General features: G+C 35.9%; 1 protein-coding gene across 2 annotated transcripts in view; it reads left to right on the plus strand.

The window, feature by feature from the left end:
* Positions 1-18,510, plus strand: part of NSL1 (NSL1 component of MIS12 kinetochore complex) — a 58,180-nt gene that overhangs the window by 12,803 nt on the left and 26,867 nt on the right. The gene's annotated exons all lie outside the window — the stretch shown is intronic.

Below are 18,510 nucleotides of genomic sequence, written 5' to 3' on the forward strand. Positions count from 1 at the left end.
TATCTAGTTCTAATTAGATTTTTTAAAATGTAGATAATCGTACCATTTGCAAGTAATGATGAGTTTTGTCTTTTTCCTGCACATCTTTTTTTGTCTTATTACATTGATTAGAATCTCCAGTATAATGGTGACTAGTAGCAGTGATAGTGGTCATAATATTTTAAAATTATGAATCAGTGTATAATTTTATTGAATACTTTTTTGCCCCAACTGAGATCATATATTTGTTAACTAACTTTATTGCAGGATAATTTACATATAATAAAGTACATCAATTTTATGCATACAGTTTGAGTTTTGACAAATATATACAACTATGTAACTATTACCACAATTCAGATCTAGAACATTTTCTGCCACTCATAAAGTTCCCTTGTGCCCTTAGAGCATATGCTTTTTGTCTCTAACTCTGTTAATATGGTAAATAAACATTGACAGATTTTTCTGTTGGTTATCTTTGCATTTATAGGGAAAACCCCATTTAGTAATATATTTTTTCTTTCATACACTGTGGAATTAAGTTTGCATATACTTTATACTTACACTTTGTTTAATATATTTACCTCTAGTATATTTGCATCTGTAGTCACCCACACGAAATGAACATGTGCTGTTTAAAACATGCTATTCTGGGGCACCTGGGTGGCTCAGTCCATTAAGCATCTGGCTCTGGATTTTGATTCAGGTTATGATCTCACGGTTGGTGAGTTCAAGCCCTGAGTTGGGTTCTGGGTTCTGCAGCGTGGAGTCTGCTTGGGATACTCTCTCTCTCACTTTCTATCTCTCTGACCCTCTCCCAGCCATGCCCTCACATCCTCTCTCTCTCTCAAAAATAAGTAAATTAACTTAAAAACAAAACATGCTATCCTTTTCTAATGTTGTCATCAAGGTTACACTGCCCTCATAAAACAGTTTGTAAACATAGAGGTTATTTGCTCTTTGAAAAGTTGATAAGATTCATCTATAAAACTGTGAGCCTAGTGGGTGGTTGGGTGCTATTTGACTTAGCCATTGGCTAGGTATTCTAACCATTAATATACTTAATGATTATTTATTTCTTCAGTTTTTTTTTTCTTGAATTGATTTTGGTAATACTTGTTTGGAAAATATTTTGGTAGTATTTGTTTCATCCATGTGCTTAGTCTGTTGGTGTGAAATTGTATATACTAGCTGCTTCTATTTGAAAAATCTCCTCTGCGTATGATTATTTTCTTTCTTAACATTGATTATGCTTTCTCTTTTTTCGTAATATCTTGCTTTAGGTTTTGTTTGTTTTTACAGTCTTTTCAAAAGTCACCTTTTAGTCTGTCTTTTTTTTTTTTTTTTTTTTTTTTTTTTTTAAGTTTTCTGGTTCCTTGAATTCTGATCTTATCTTTAGTATGGTCTTCCTGCTTTCTTGAGTTTTCTCTGTAATTTATAGCTTCTTGAGTTGAACACTTTGTTTGAGAGTTATTTTTCAATAAATACATTGAAGGCTGCTAAGTCCTGCTTTAGCCATATTTCCAAGTCTTGACATGTCTAGCTCTGAGTACTTTTTAGTTTGCAAATATAGGTGTTTTCTTTGACTACTTTCTTTCTCTCTCTCTCTCTCTCTCTCTCTCTCTCTTTTGCCTTCTATCATGTTGGTAGAATTTTCTTTATTCTTTTTTTTTCTGGTTTGGAAGCTATATGCTGTGTTTCTTTTCTTTTAGTGTTACCTATAAAATTTTAGCACACTAGAATTCTAAAATTATCTAACATAGTGTGGAGTTCTTCGTTATTTCAAGTCCCCTTCTGTACAAGACAAGGACCTTATTACACTTTACCCACTGAAAAAGCACACCTCTTCCTCAATGTTTTTCTTTGTGTCTAGAATGTTAGTTTTTCTTTTATTAAAAAACAGTTTAGTCATTACTACTTTTCTGCACTCAAGGATTAAATTTATCAACAAAATTTTCCAAATTCTGTGATTACTATTTCTTGAATTTCATGACCTTCCTTCTAGGTTCACTATCCTTGCTGATGTGCTTCTTTAGGTATTTAAGTAAAAGTCTGAGGGTGGTAGACTCTCTTAGTTTTGTGGGTTTTTTTTAATGTTTATTTTTCAGAGAGAGGGAGAGCGTGCACATGCAGAGAAGGGGCAGAGGGGAACAGAGGATCCAAAGCAGGCTCTGTGCTGACAGTAGTGAACCCAATGCGGGGCTGAGCTGATGTTGGACCCTTAACCAACTGAGCCACCCACACATCCTGACTCTCTTAGTTTTTACTTCATCCTAGCTCTTGAATTGTATTGTACTTACTTTCATTTACCATAGGGAATATATTACATCCTTATCTTTGGCACTCATGTTTTGGATGGCTTTATTGAGATATAATTTATATATTACACATTTACACATTTATTTATTTATTTATTTATTTAATTTTTAAAAAAGATTTTATTTTTTTCTTCAAGTTTTTATTTAAGTTCCAGTTAGTTAACATACAGTATATTATTAGTTTCATGTATAGAGTTTAGTGATTCATCACTTACACCCATTATTTTATTTTATTTTTTTTATTTTATTTTATTTTTTTTCCATTATTTTATTTTTAAGTAAGCTCTACACCCAGTGTGGGGCTCAAACTTAGCAGCCCCAAAATCAAGTCTCATGCTTGATGGACTGAGGCAACCAGGTACCCCTCAATTTACATTTAAAGTGTACAGCTCGATGGCTTTAAGAGTTATACAACCGGGGTGCCTGGGTGGCTCAGTCAGTGAAGTGTCCGACTTCAGCTCAGGTCATGATCTCAGTCCATGAGTTCGAGCCCTGCGTCGGGCTCTGTGCTGACAGCTCAGAGCCTGGAGCCTGCTTCAGATTCTGTGTCTCCCTCTCTCTCTGCCCCTCCCCTGCTCATGCTCTGTCTCTCTCTGTCTCAAAAATAAATAAAAACATTAAAAAAAAATTATACAACCATCACCAAAATCAATTTTTTTTAAATTTTATTTTAAATTTTTTTAAATTTACAACCAAATTAGTTAGCATATAGTGTGACAATGATTTCAGGAGTAGATTCCTTGAAGCCCCTTAACCCATTTAGCCCACCCCCCCTCCAGTAACCCTCAGTTTGTTCTCCATATTTATGAGTCTCTTCTGTTTTGTCCCCCTCCCTGTTTTTATATTATTTTTGTTTCCCTTCCCTTATGTTCATCTGTTTTGTCTCTGAAAGTCCTCATGTGAGTGAAGTCATATGATTTTTGTTTTTCTCTGACTAATTTCACTTAGCATGATACCCTGCAGTTTCATCCGCTTAGTTGCAAATGGCAAGATTTCATTCTTTGGTTGCTGAGTGATACTCCATTGTATATATATACCACATCTTCTTTATCCATTCATCCATCGATGGACATTTGGGCTCTTTTCATACTTTGCCTATTTTTGATAGTGCTGCTGTAAACATTGGGGTGCATGTATCCCTTCAAAACAGCACATCTGTATCCCTTGGATAAATGCCTAGTAGTGCAATTGCTGGGTCATAGCGTAGTTCTATTTTTAGTTTTTTGAGGAACCTCCATACTGTTTTCCAGAGTGACTGTACCAGCTTGCATTCCCACCAAAATCAATTTTTAAACATTTTTATCACTTCAGAAAGAAATCCCTAGCCATTCTCTCCATCTCTCATCTCTTTCCCCTGGCCCTAGGTAGTCACCAATCTCTTCTTGTCTCTATAGATTTGACTGTTTTGGACATTTCATATAAACGGAATCATGCAATATGTAGTCCTTTAAGAATGGCTTCTTTCCATTAATATAGTGTTTTCAAAGTCCATCCATGTTGTAGCATGTATCACTACTTCATTTCTTTTTATTGTCAAATAATATTCCCTTTCATGTATATAATTTTTATTTATACATTCATCAGTGTAGGGATTTTTTAAAAAGTTTATTTATTTTGAGAGAGAGGAGGTGGGGTGGGGAGAGAGAAAGGGAGAGAATCACAAGCAGGTTCTGCACTAAGCTTGGCGCAGGGCTTGAACTCACAAACCATGAGATCACGACCTAAGCCAAGGTCAAGAGTCAGACACTTAACTGACTGAGCCACCCAGGCATCCCAAGACTCTTTTTTTTTTTTTTTTTTTTTAATAAGCTCCATGCCCAATGTGGGGCTTGACTCATGGCATCAAGGGTTGCATGCTCTACTGACTGAGCCAGCCAGGCACCCCCAGTATAGAGACATGTCTCTAGTTTTTTTGTTTGTTTGTTTGTTTTTGGCTATTGTGAATAATGCTGCTATGAACATCTGTGTACAAGTTTTGTGTGTATATATACTGTCTTGAGTGTATATAACTAAGAATGGGGTTGCCGATAACTCTGTTTAGCTTTTTAAGGAACTGCTGAGCTATTTTCCAAGGCAGCTGTACCATTCACATTTCTGCCAGGAGCATATGAGGGTTCCACTTTTTCTGCATCCTCACCAAATCTTCTTATGTTTGTCTTTTTGTTTATAACCTTCCTAATAGGTAGAAAGTGATATCTCACTATGATTTTGATACACATTTCTCTGATGATTTTTAATGTTGAGCATCTTTTCATGTGCTTTTTGGCCATTTTTTTTTAATCTCCATTGGAGAAATGTCTATTTAAATCCTTTGACCATTTTTAAATTGTGTTATTTATCTTTTTATTGTTGAGTTGTAATTGTTCTTTAATATTCTGGAAACTAGTCCATTATCATATACATGATTTGCAAATACTTTCTCCTATTCTTTGGGTTGTCTTTCACTTTTTTGATGGTATTATTTGCAGTACAAAAGTTTTAAATTTTGGTAAGTCAAATTTATTTTCTTTCTTTTGGTTGCTTACACTTTTGATGTCATATCTCAGAAACCATGGCCTAATATATGGTCGTGAAGATTTATACTTGTGCATTCTTCTAAGAGTTTTATAGTTTTATCTCTTACATTTAAGTCTTTGATCCATTTTGGGTTAATTTTTGTATATGGTGTGAGATGGGAGTCCAACTTCATTCTTTTGTATATGTACGTATAACTGTTTTCAGCACCATTTGTTGAAAAGGCTATTTTTTCACCTAATTGAATGGTATTGGCAACTTTGTTGGAAGTCAGTTAACTGTAATGTGCAAGTTTATTTCTGGATTTACAATTCTGTTTCCTTGATCTCTATATCCTTAGGCTGTTTGATTATTAAAGTTTTAATAAAGTTTTGCAGTTAAGTTTTGAAATCAGAGAGTACTTTGATTCTTTTGTTTTTTTTCTCCTTTGTTCTTTTTCAAGATTGTTTGCCTCTCCTGGGTCCCTTCAATTTCCATATGAATTTTAGAATCAGTTTGTCAATTTCTGCAAAGAAGCCAGCTGGCGTTGGCATAGGGATTGTGTTGAAATTGTAGGTTAATCTGGGTGTAAGGCTATCTTAATATTAAGTTTTCCAATCCACGAACAAAAAAATGTCTTTCCATTTATTTAGGTCTTCTTTGATTTTTTTCAACAAAGTTTTCTAGTTTTTAGCACTTCTTTTGTTGCATTTATTCCCAAGTATTTTATCCTTTTGATGCTAATGTAGTTGGAGTTTAAAAAATTTTTATTTTCACTTTGTTCATTGCTTTTATAAAAGAGCGGAATTGATTTTTATTTATTGATCTTGTATATTGCAACATTGTGGAACTCATTTATTCTATTATTTTTTTAGTGGATTCTTTAGAATTTTCTATGTAAAATATTATATCATCTGCAAATAGTGATAGTTTTATTTCTCCTTTTCCAATTTGGGTGCCTGACATTCATTGTTGATGAGAAATCTCCTGAGACTCTAAATGCCATTCTTTTAAAGATGGTCTGTTTTTTCTTTCCTGACTTTTTAGATTTTCTCTGTATTCTTAATGCTCTGCAAGTTTACCACAATGTGTCTAGATGTTTATTTTTATTTATCTAGTGTATTGTTTGGTGTGTATTTTTTCTTATTTTTTTAACATTGTAAATGACTTTATTGCTTTTTCTTGATTATTTTAAAATACATTCACATTCTAAAAATGTTAAAAGATAAGAAACACATTATATGAACATACATAATTATTGCTTGACTCCCATACCTTCAGTCCACCTGCAGATTTTTCTGCCCATACCTTGAGAACATATTACAAATTCAGCCACTTTCCACCAAATCCATTACTACCTCTCTTACCCATATTCTCTCAGCAGGATTACTTCAATAGTCTCCTCTCTGGTTTCCTTCCTTTTATTCCAGTTTTCCACACAGCATCCCAAGGATTCTTTTTAAAGCATAATCAGGTCATGTCACCCCCTGCTTATCACTCTGTAGTGACTCCCCATCCTGCTTCCGTGGTCTATAAGATCCTCTCTGACCTGGGCCATGGCTGATTCTCTGATTTCATCTCTGACTTTGGTCTCTTCTCACTGCCACCTTTCCTTATTGTGCTGCAGCCACACTAGCATTCTTGCTGTTTCCCCAAGGACGTGCCACACACTGGCCCTGTGTCTTTCGCACTGGTTATTCGCAACTATCTGGCTGTTCCCTGGTTCCTATCTGAAACCACCTACCTGAATCACCTCAGTCAGCTCTCCGTTCAAGGCGTTACTTCATCAGAGAGGTCTTTCCTGACAACCTATGTCACATCCCCGTCTGACCCCCTTGCTCATACTCTGTCCCCTTAACCTGCTTTTGTTTTTTCACCACTTAACTATAATTTCTATTTATTTTATTGTCTTCATCTCTCCCCCCACTGTTTTATAAACCCCCTGTGAACCAAGACTTTGTTTTGTCTACTACTATATCCCTAGCTAGCTCTCTACAATCATTATCTGACATTTTACGCTCAAGAAGTATTTGTGAAATAAATATACAATATTATGTATGTGTATGTATATATATACACATATATGTGTTTGGTATATATGTATGTATATATATGTGTATGTACATATACACATATATATGTGTGTATATATGTATATACATACATAAAATTATGTATACATGTATATATATCATGTCATACACTTAAAAAAAATAAGGATAGCATTCTATTTTTTACTTTTTGTTTTTGGCCTCCTCTCAGATATACACTGTTAACTTGGTGCGAATTCTTTTATCCATTTTTCTCTACTCATATAATCATACAGGAGTATATATGCACTGGACATTTGGGGCATTATATATTTTACAGAAAATTGATTCGTGTATTCAAATTATGTGCAATTTACTCTTTTAAGTATATGGTGGAAGTCTTCCAATTCAACTGCCATAAATCTTTGTTAGTATTTTAAATTATATTTTTGTAATTAGTTTTTGTGCTAATTAGTTTTATAATTAGTGAAAGTAAGTTTAATATGAAATTTAAAATAATAGTGTATATATAGTAGTAAATGAAAGTCCTTCCAAGTCTGCCTGATCCCACACACCTTCAAATAAACAACTACTTTAACAATTTGATATGTCTGATTTTAGATGTTTATCAGTTTATTTGTTTTTTGTTTGTTTTTGGGGGGGGGTTTGAGAGAGAGAAAGTATATACCTGTGTGAAGTGTGTGAGCCGGGCAGGGGCAGAAGGAGAGGGAGAGTGAGAATCTTAAGCAGGCTCCACACCCAGTGTAGAGCCGGATGTGGGGCTTGATCTTATAACCATGAGACCATGACCTGAGCTGAAATCAAGAGTCAGATGCTTAACCGACTGAGCCATCCAGGTCCCCCATTAGATCTTTATCAGTGTATTTGTATATGGGCAGACAGGCACAGGGAGGTTTGAGTTATTATTTATTTATTTTTAATTTTTTTTTACATTTATTTATTTTTGAGAGACAGAGACAGAGCACAAGTAGGGGAGGGGCAGAGAGAGAAGGAGACACAGAATCCAAAGCAGGTTCCAGGCTCTGAGCTGTCAGCACAGAACCGGACACGGGGCTCGAACTCACAAACGTGAGATCATGATCTGAGCCAAAGTCGGACGCTTAACGGACTGAGCCACCCAGGTACCCTGAATTATTTTATTTTTTTTTATTTAAAAAAAAAAAAAATTTTTTTTTTTTAACGTTTATTTATTTTTGAGACAGAGAGAGACAGAGCATGAACGGGGGAGGGTCAGAGAGAGGGAGACACAGAATCTGAAACAGGCTCCAGGCTCTGAGCTGTCAGCACAGAGCCCGACGCGGGGCTCGAACTCACGGACCGTGAGATCATGACCTGAGCCGAAGTCGGCCTCCCAACCGACTGAGCCACCCAGGCGCCCCCCGAGTTATTTTTTTTATGTAAGTATTATGTAATACATTCTATGACTTTTTTTTCACTCAACAGTGTAATAAATAGTTCAACTCTATTTTATTCATAATTTCTTTGTACACACACACATAATTTTATTTAAATATATATATTTGAGGGGGGTGGGATTTTTTGTTTTGTTTGCTTCCTCTTTCCTCCCATCTTCCACTCACAGTTCCAAGTATATTTTTAATCAGAAGACTCCTATCTTCTAGAAAATCTTTAACCTAATCTTTGAACTTTGCTTCTTTATCATTTCTTCTATTTTTGTATTATTCTCATTTTTATTTGATAATTTATTTTTCTGCTGTCATGTCTATTATGATTTCCTTTAGCTATGAGAGGATCCTAAACTTTTAAAATTGTTTTCAGATTGCTCTATTTTTATGCCCTCTGCAGTAAATTTCTCACCTTCCAATTAGTTATATTGGCTGTCATTCATGGTTGTGATTTTTTCATGTATTTTGGAATTTTGATTTGCAAACACTCTTTCATTAAGATTATTTATGTGCTTATTTTCATATTGTCACTGCTTCCCCCCCCCCCCCCCCCCCCCCCCCCCCCCCCCCGCTTCCTGTCTGGTAGTTGTGTGGTTGCCTTTCATCTGCTCCTGAACAGTCTCAGGCAAGAGCCGATCTTGCATTGGCAGCATGGGGCCCCTGTTCCAGTGTACTTTAGGAGATACTGAATCTAGTCACTAAGTCAGCAGGCAGCTTGGTCCAGGCCCAGGCTTTGAAATATTATCTGCCTCCCATCACTTCTAATGTATGCCTCCGCTCCTGACTGTGGTTAATGGCAGGTCTTTTTCAGGGTAGGAAAACTCAGTATCTCAACCTGTGGTTTCATACTGCAAAGTTGACTCTTCCCATTTCCTGCTCCTCTGGAGCACTTTGGGCCCCTTTTATGTTACAGGAAGCAAATTCCTAGTTACCTACTGCCTACCTACTGTCTGCCTACTGATGGGTCTGCAACTTTGGCCTGACTTACAGCTTTTTCTCTTCTACTTCTTTTGGTTCATAGACATGTTTGTTTTGTATATGCTTTGGGATATGTCTTTTTAATTTTCTGTATTTATCCCATGATATTTTGGACAAAGCTGGGGAGTTTTGTGAATGTCCAAGAACAACTTGACCAGAAGTCTACTCTTAAAAACACAGAGCTTTCATTCCTCTGCTGAAAATTCTAAAATCTTCCAATTAAAAAAATATATGGGGGTGCCTGGGTGGTTCAATTGGGTAAGCGTCCAACTTTGGCTCAGGTCATGATCTTAATGTTCATATGGGTTCAAGCCTCACGTCAGGCTGGACAGCTTGGAACCTGGAGCCTACTTCAGATTCTGTCTCCATCACTCTGCCCTCCCTTGCTCACACTCTGTCTCTCTCTCAAAAATAAAATAAAATATAAAAAAAAAATTTTAAATCAAATATGTGTACATATATGTACATATATAAAATACATTTCAAACTTCTTAACATTCCCTTATGTGATCTGGCCCCCACTTTCCTTTTTGCTGTAGACCTATGGTCCACCTTTCAGTTCTTTGAAAGTGCCTCACTTTCACACATGCTTTTTCTTGGTGCTTCTAAAGGTGGCATCTTCTTTTCTTTTCTTACGCTTTTAAATGGTACCTCCTCAGAGAGATCTTTCCTAACCACCCTAATGACAATAGCCTTTTCCCAGTACTCCATCATAATACTTGTTTATTTCTTTAATAGCACTTGTTTACATTTGTGAATTTTCTTGTTTATGGTCTCACAAAAGTGAAAGTTCCATGAGCTTTTTTACTTTGTGTTTGCATTCTACGTGGCCAGTGTATAGCACCATGCTCAATAAATACTAAGCAACTGTTATTCATCCATGTATTCAATATATTTATTGAAGGTCTACCATATGCCAGAACTGTTTTCACTGTGGAGGAGATAATGGTGAGCAACACAAGCAAGGTCCCTGTTCTATGGAGCTTATGTTCAAGTGGGAGAAGAAAAGTACAAATAAATATAAAAGTAAACAAGTAATCAGTGAGAGGGTGATGTGTTTACGTTGAGAAACTTTCTGAGGAAGTAACAAGAAGGAATTTGTCTTATGACAATCAAGAGGAAGAGCTTTTCAATCAGGGAAGAGCTAGAACAAGGTTCCTAAGTCAAGACTGATCTTGAGTATTTATGGAATAAAAGACCACTATGGCTAGAGTGGGGGGAATAGAGAGGAAGAACATTACAGGAGAATGTTAGAGACTTGGCCCAGGCCAGCAAACACAGGCTAGGAGTGTGAAAATATATGGTACCTTAAGAGAGAGACATCTCTTCAGTACTAAAGATGCTGGTGAGGAGCAGGTGGGAGTGGATACAGAGGAATATGTGTCTGCTACCCAGAAGGTGTGTTCAACAGTTATGTTCAAGTTGTAGCAAAGTGTTATCTTCTAGAACGTCATAAATCACTGCTAGTTTTTTGTTTCGTTTTCACCAGGGGTGCTACTTTTCAATTCATGGTTCTCATTCATGCCTTTGGTTATCCCTTTAGAAAGGGATATCCTTTGGTATGCATGCTTGCTCATTTGTGCACATAAAATGCATTGAAAACAGAAAGGAAGACCTCAGTTAATGCTTTTTTGCTGGATGTCTGAATTTGTGCAGGCTTTTAGTTGTTCATGTTTCCCAGTTTAGTCAGTGCAGTGACCTGAAAGCAAAACTAGGTTGATTACCCAATCTTTCATTTCCACTTTTTCATTTCCCTATGTTTTAGAAGGCAAGTGACTAGGGAAGGCAATGTCCTCAAGGGTGCCTAACTTCCACATTTTTAAGAGCAAACTTTTTTTTTTAATATCCTTGCAGCAATCCTCTGATTAGTTGTCTACCTATGAGTTTTCGTTTGTCAGTTATAACCTTTTGTGATCCTATTAGTAAAACTAATAATTCCTTCTATATCATCTTTTTTTTTTTTTTTTAAGTTCTTTGATGTTAATTGAAAAGACTGCCTTCTTCCCCCTGTCCTTCACTAAACATATAGTGATGACAAGGAGCTATTTTAAGTTTCTCTATAGTAGACTTGATACTTGCAGTTCTTTTGCTGACCCTACAAGTAGAAGACTTAGAGATAGTTCCTCTTCTTCCCTAATAATTCCGGCTTGCTTAAGCCACTGCCAGAATATTTACAGGTAGTAACCCGCTTTCAAATGGTTATGTTTCAGAAGTTCTTATTTAATCTGAGCTTTGGAATTTGAAATACATTTTCCCCCTGAAAAAATTCGCAAGTGGTATTTTTATAAATGGGTAAGTTTCTAGGCTACCCTTTAAAGACCATTTTTTTCCTGCAATGTAGCTGAAATACTACACATTAATGTTGAAAAATATTAGGAAAATCACATTTCAGATGTACATTAGTTCCACTACAGATGTTTAAATAGGATTTGGGGGGAACGGTTTGGATCCCTAAACACCTTTGCAGTGAGAGGGAAGTGGTGTCACAAAGATGTTCCCATGAAAGCTATGGAGAGAAGGCCATTGGGAATGCTTCTAGAGGAAGCCCATCCCCAGTCTCCTACATGGCAGGTGCCAGCTCTCTGCATGTGATATATTCTTAAGTCAGATGTTTGTGTAACAGGGGTACATACATGCTCTTACTAGTGAGAAGTGAAAAATTGATTTAAAAATATTGAGTGAGGGAGTGAAAGTTTTATATATTTTGAAATTTTCTAAGCAGATATTAATGTTGGAAAATGCTATTTTGATGCGTTTATAGGCAACATATTCACATATGTTAGTGATCATTTTTAATGGTGTGTTTGTTTTCTTCCCTCTTATAGTGCTTTTTAAAATCTTTGTGTGCTTGGTTTTTTTCCTAAAATTATTGATGTTCCTTAATTTTCAGTGAAAGGAATTTAATTCACTTAAAAAAAAAAGAAGGTACTGTAATGTTAATAGTTAAAGCAGAGTTAACTCTAGAATTGTTCTATTTTTAGTTTTTACCAGACATAATTTATTTTTATTTCAAGAGATTTTTAATATGTTAGAACTAATTTTTGACCATTTGTTATATTCTTATGAGTATAGTATAATTCCAGACAAAATGGTTATTTTGGAAAGTTACATATAGGACATAAAAGAGCATGTGCTTTGAATTCTAGGAAATGTGGGTTCTAATTCTATTCTAGATCATTTCTCAGTTCTCACAGCTCTGTTTTCTTATCTATAAAAGGAGGCTGATGAAACCTGCTTGCCTCACAGGGTTACTAATGGTAATACACAAGATTGATTGTTAATGGATGCCACCCCACACTGCTGCAGGAATGGGCTGTTGGGATTAAGTAGACAGTTACTATGCCATTGGGTTTCTCTTCTCTGTGCTCCTATTTCCTTTTCATAGCCAAGTTTCTCAAAGAATAATCTACAGTCATCAGCTTCACTTTTAATCTCTCACTTTTGTCAAGAAATCAGTAATATTTAGTATTTATATTGTTATGACTATATAAGTGTTCTTCAGTATGAGTCAGGTAATCATTACTATGAGTATATTTCTTTCTTGAACAGCTTCCCATCCTCCTTCAGAATGATAATGGCTTTATTTTTCTGTTTGGTTTGTTTGCTGTTGTGTCTATCACTAATTCTTTCCCAAACACTTCACTAGAACTATAAAATTCCTCTCAATGTGGTAAACACTTTAGGTTATCCATCAAATCCATTTTAAAACCTTTTCCTTTTTCTTGGAGATATTCCTCTGGGAGGCTTTTGTCTTCCTATTCTAAGCAGGACTCGTTGCTCTCTAGGCCTGCTGCAAAACTTTTGTCCCATTTGTCCCTTTCTCATCATCCTAGGAATTTCCTGTACTTCTGTTTTGAATCCTGTTTCCTGGTTCCTGTGTTTTCTTCTTTCTTGATTTATTCCCTTGTTTTGGTGTAGCACATCCTCTACCATCCACCTCCTATTCCCACTTACCCCAGCCATCCAGCACCAGGTCCTTTTTTAAGGCAACTCTTAGAGCACCTCTGAAATTTGTACTTTCCTTTCAGTTTTCCTGTTGGATTGACCTCACCCCTCTTTTGCCTCCACAGCGCACTCTTATCATAGTCTTGTTCCATCATACATACTGAGCACCTGCTCTACATGTCAGGCATTGTGTTCAACACTTAGGGAGTCCAAGGTTAAGAGAATGATGTTCCCAAGGAAGTTCTAAAAATTAAGTTAGAACACTGGTTCTCACTGGTGGCGGTACTGCCCCCTAGAGGCAGTTTTGAAAAGTGGGGGAAGTTTTTGGTTACCACAGTAATGGGGAGGGCACAGCTGGCATTCTATAGTCAGGAGCCAGGAATACTAAATGTCTTATATGTCCAGCACAACTTCAGATTATTCCACCAGAAATTCATGTGTGAAAATCTGTTTATAATTATCCAAGTCTCTGACCTAACTCAATTTTACACTTAAACTACCCTTGGCGACTTTTACATTGTCATTGCTTGTGCTACAGATGGAGAACAGCTATTGTGTCCATCAGTGTAGGCTTATAGACAGTTTTTTTCAAAGAGGCACATGTTTATACGAAAATTAGGAATCCCTTGGGTAATAGATTATTTTGTAAATCATGCAGTAACAATGAAGAATAATATTAATTACCATATCCTATAAATAAAAGTAAGATGAGTTTCAAGAGTAAATGTAAAAAAATACTCTGTTCATTATTGTGTGTGTGTGTGTGTGTGTGTGTGTGTGTGTGTGTGTGTATGTTGAGGTATAACATACAGTGCACAGCTTGATGAATCTATATACACACATACACATAAACACATGTAGCTGCCTCCTCAATCTAGATATACTGAGTGTCTGTATAGTTAGGAAACATGGGACAAACTTTTTTTTTTTTAGAAAGAGAGAGAGAGAGACAGAGAGAGAGAGAGACAGAGAGAGAGAGAGAGAATCTTAAGCAGGCTTTACGCTTAGCACAGAGCCCAACATGGGGCTCAATCCAATGACCCTAGGATCGTGACCTGAGCTGAAATCAAAAGTGGGACGTTCAACCAGCTGAGACACCCAGGTGCCCCAGGAAAAACTTATTTTTAAACAGTATGTTACTTATATTTTCAAATAAGGTGTCCATTATGTTTTCATGTATACAATAAGCACAATTGAAAGTGGCCAAAAAGTCTAAAAACAAGGAAAATAGTCTATTTATTGTAGTTTTCACGTATTAACAATTGGACCCATTGTCTTAAATTTAGAAGTATTTTACCTGAAAAGGTAATTTGAGTTTAAAGAAAAAGATAGTATATTATCTGAAACTAATACATACTTATTCTGCTTCCTGACTTTATGGGAAGTCTGTACTATGTAACACTTCCAGTACCCAAAAAAGTTTTCTTATCTTCCTTTCTGGTCAGTAATCCCTAGCCATGAGAGGTAACCACTATTCTGACTTACATCATTACATCATCGTTATTTCTTCAGATACTCTTTCTCTGTTTGTTAACATGTGCAGTAAAGGAAAACAGAACTAAAAAGAAACCAACAGATCTTTGCAGCCAAAGCCATGTTTTATCAGTTAACAACTTTCATACTCCCTTTTTTCCAAAGACAATTACTTAGGAGCATTTCCAAAATTTTTAATTGAAAAAGTTTCTGGTACAGTATGTAGTTATTACAAAAGCAACAAAGCTGATGGAAAGTATGTAATAGAAGACTTGAGACTGCTTTTAAATAGGACTAGAACCAAATGTTACTAAATTAATGGAAACATACAAAAGTAGAAATCTCATTTTTTTTAATTAGAGGTTTTAAAATATTTATTTATTTTGAGAGAGAGAGAGCACCAATGAGGAAGGGGCAGAGAGAGGGAGACACAGAATCTGAATCAGGCTCCAGGCTCTGAGCTTTCAGCACAGAACCCAATGCGGGGCCCGAACCCAAGAACCGGGGACCATGACCTGAGCTGAAGTCACAAACTTAAATGACTGAGTCACCCAGGTGCCCCTCATTGTTTTAATAGAAATGATTTTCAAATACTTGCTATTATAGGGGCGCCTGGATTGCTCAATCAGTTTAGCGTCTGACTTCAGCTCTGGTCATGACCTGATAGTTCGTGGGTTTGAGCCCTACATTGGGCTCTTTGCTGATAGCTCAGAGTCTGAAGGCTGCTTTGGATTCTGTGTCTCCCTTTGTCTCTGCCCCTCTCCCGCTCACGCTTTGTCTTTCTCTCTCTCAAAATAGAATAAACATTAAAAATTATTTTTTAAATACTTGCTATTATTGCCACACTAAATATTAAAAACTATATTTTTGTATAATGATAAATTATGTGACTATTAAAAATTTTAATATGAAAAACCTATTTAAAATTCCGATTATATTTTTGGATTGCTCCTGTTTATTCTTACTCAGAATGTATCCATAAAGAGCAACCACGTATCTGCTCTATAGTTTCTCATATTCTTGTTTTGGCCCAGTCTATCCTGTGTTCCTCATCACCTTTTGACAGTATGATCACTGAAGTCTTTTTAAGTAAATATATATACTGAATGTAGTCTGAATTATGGTGGAATTTCTAAGTAGGATTTAATTCCCTTATACCTTACCATGTTATAATATGGTGAATTATTTTGACATGACACTTTCAATAAGGCCATCTAATTTGTAGTAATACTGCACTTCCTAATTTTCACCATTTCAACAGCCTATACTTTGTCTTGGTAGGTTATCCATACTCCATTATTTCCTCTTTTTTTTTTTATCATATTCAAGTAATATAGACTGTTATTTCTTATAAAACACTAATTTTTCTTTAAAAAAAAATTTTTTTTAACGTTAATTTATTTTTGAGACAGAGAGAGACAGAGCATGAACGGGGGAGGGGCAGAGAGAGAGGGAGACACAGAATCCAAATCAGGCTCCAGGCTCTGAGCTGTCAGCACAGAGCCCGACGCGGGGCTCAAACTCACGGACCGCGAGATCGTGACCTGAGCTGAAGTCGGCCGCCCAACCGACTGAGCCACCCAGGCACCCCAAAACACTAATTTTTCTATTTCTGCTTATGATCTTTTGTTTTCTATGTAGAATGACTTCTAATATAAATTTTCTTAAATCCAAATTTACTCAGGATAACAGGTACAATTATTTGAGTACTTCATTATATCTGTTTTTCCTTTATATTTTTATTTATATGTACAGAAATACTATCTTTTTTTTTTTTTTAGAATAGTAAAGACTTTACAAAATATGTTCTAAAGGGGGAAGTTGGGTCTCATAGGGTTGAGAAACTATTCTAAAAAAATCAGTGCAATGAAGTTTTCCAGTTATTCTACTAGAACTGTTCAGGAGACTGTGGGAGTCTGTTGCAGGGGAATGCTCATTCAGGTAGAGGGTGGAATTTGTGGCAGGATCATGGAAATGTGAGGCTGTGCAGGACAAGTTTAATCTTTTCAAAAACTGGCTTGTTTCTGTGTGTTTCTGTGTGTCTTTCTTTTCTAACCGGTAAGTTCCTTGAGGGGCAGAGACCCTTTTTCCTTACTCTGAGTACCCAGTGCTGGGCCTAGTCCATGGAAAATACATAATAAATGTTGGAAGACTCAGCAACTCCCATACAGGTATGCAAGTTTGAGGGGGAGAGAATAAGTGAGAGCCTGGCTAGAAGCCAGACTGCCACAAGAGTCCCAAGGGATGGATCACTGATACGCCATGCTCAGAAGAAAATTTAATAATTGCCTAAGTACTTTGGGGATATATCCCCTAAATATACCCAAATCTTAAAAGACTTGAAATTAGCATATTATTCTAAGGCAAGGGTCCTTAGAATACAGGGAGATTATTAATTTGAATAGAAAAAAATAGATTGTTATTTTTACTAACCTCATACTGAAATTTAGCATTTCCTTCAGTGTTGAATGTAGATCATGGTGGTAGAATTAGCAGTACCTGTAACTTTTTGCTACTAAAAGCCACAGATATTTTCAATTTTAGTTATTGCAGATACCTCACAATATTGTTGATGCTCATTATTTTCGTATGATGGTAATTATTAGACCTGCCACTTGATCTTATTTAAATCATTAATAAAGAAGCACATGTATTACCTATCACAACGCTTCAATAGTTGTATTTTAAATTTTATTGTAAAACACTCTAAAATTCTAGAGTAAGCAAAAGCAATGAATAATGACAGAAACCAGATGAGTGGTGCTTCTTGTAGAGAAGGTTGGTTGGGAAAGGGGCACAAGGGAACTTTGTAGGGTGAAGGAAGTGCCCCATGTATGGTTTGCATATGTCAAAGGTGACTGAATGTTAAACTTGAGATCTACATTTTGCTGTATGTAAATTGTACCTCACTTAAAAAAACTAACACATTTAAAACTATTCTTAGAAAGGGTCTGTAGGCTTCATCCAAGTGCCAAAGAAATCTCTGGTAGCAAAACTGGTTAAGAACCCTTTTTCTGAGGCCATCCTGTTACCTTTGCCTTTGCCTTTCTTTGAGTACCCTCTTTCTTCCAGGTGTTTTGCTATTCGTTTCCTTTTTTTTTTTTCTTTTTCCTAAATGTGGTCTACATTTTTCACCTAAGGAAAGTCAGAAAAGAAAATAGCAGCTATGAAAGAAATTTTTCTTGCTTGGCTTATCTGCCACTTTCTTGAAGCTAGTAAGGTTGTAGCTCTCCTAACATGGTTATATATTTGCTTAGATCTGAAGTAATTTCCAGTGAGAACTACTCTTCTAAAAACTAATTTGTAGATAATTTCAAAATGGAAGGATTTTTCTTATCCAGTTTTGCTTGGAGTTTAGTAGGATTTTTGTCCTGTTATATCATTGCATATGCAGTTCTGTTATGAAGTAGCCGTGAACATTTATAACAAAGATTGGAAGAAAATAAAATGTATTAGGAATCAGTAAAGCACCAAGGAATTAGGAAAGAACAGATGAACATAAGGGAAGGGAAGGGAAGTAAAAATAATATAAAAACAAGGAGAGGGACAAAACATAAGAGTCTCTTAAATACAGAGAACAAACTGAGGGTTGCTGGAGGAGTTGTGGGTGGGGGGATGGGCTAAATGAGTAAGGAGCATTAAGGAAGACACTTTTTGGTATAAGCACTGGTGTTATTCATAGGGGATGAATCGCTGCAATCTACTCCTGAAATCATTATTGTACTATATGCTAACTAACTTGGATATTAATAAAAAATAAATAAATAAAATTAAAAAAATAAACATTAAAAATTTTAAATTAATATTATTGACAATCTATTCCAGATTTTTTTCCAGAAATTCCATCTAGTATCCTCAATACAATGT

The sequence above is a fragment of the Panthera leo genome, chromosome F3, assembly GCF_018350215.1.
Source record: "Panthera leo isolate Ple1 chromosome F3, P.leo_Ple1_pat1.1, whole genome shotgun sequence".
NCBI classification, from domain to species: Eukaryota; Metazoa; Chordata; class Mammalia; order Carnivora; family Felidae; genus Panthera; species Panthera leo.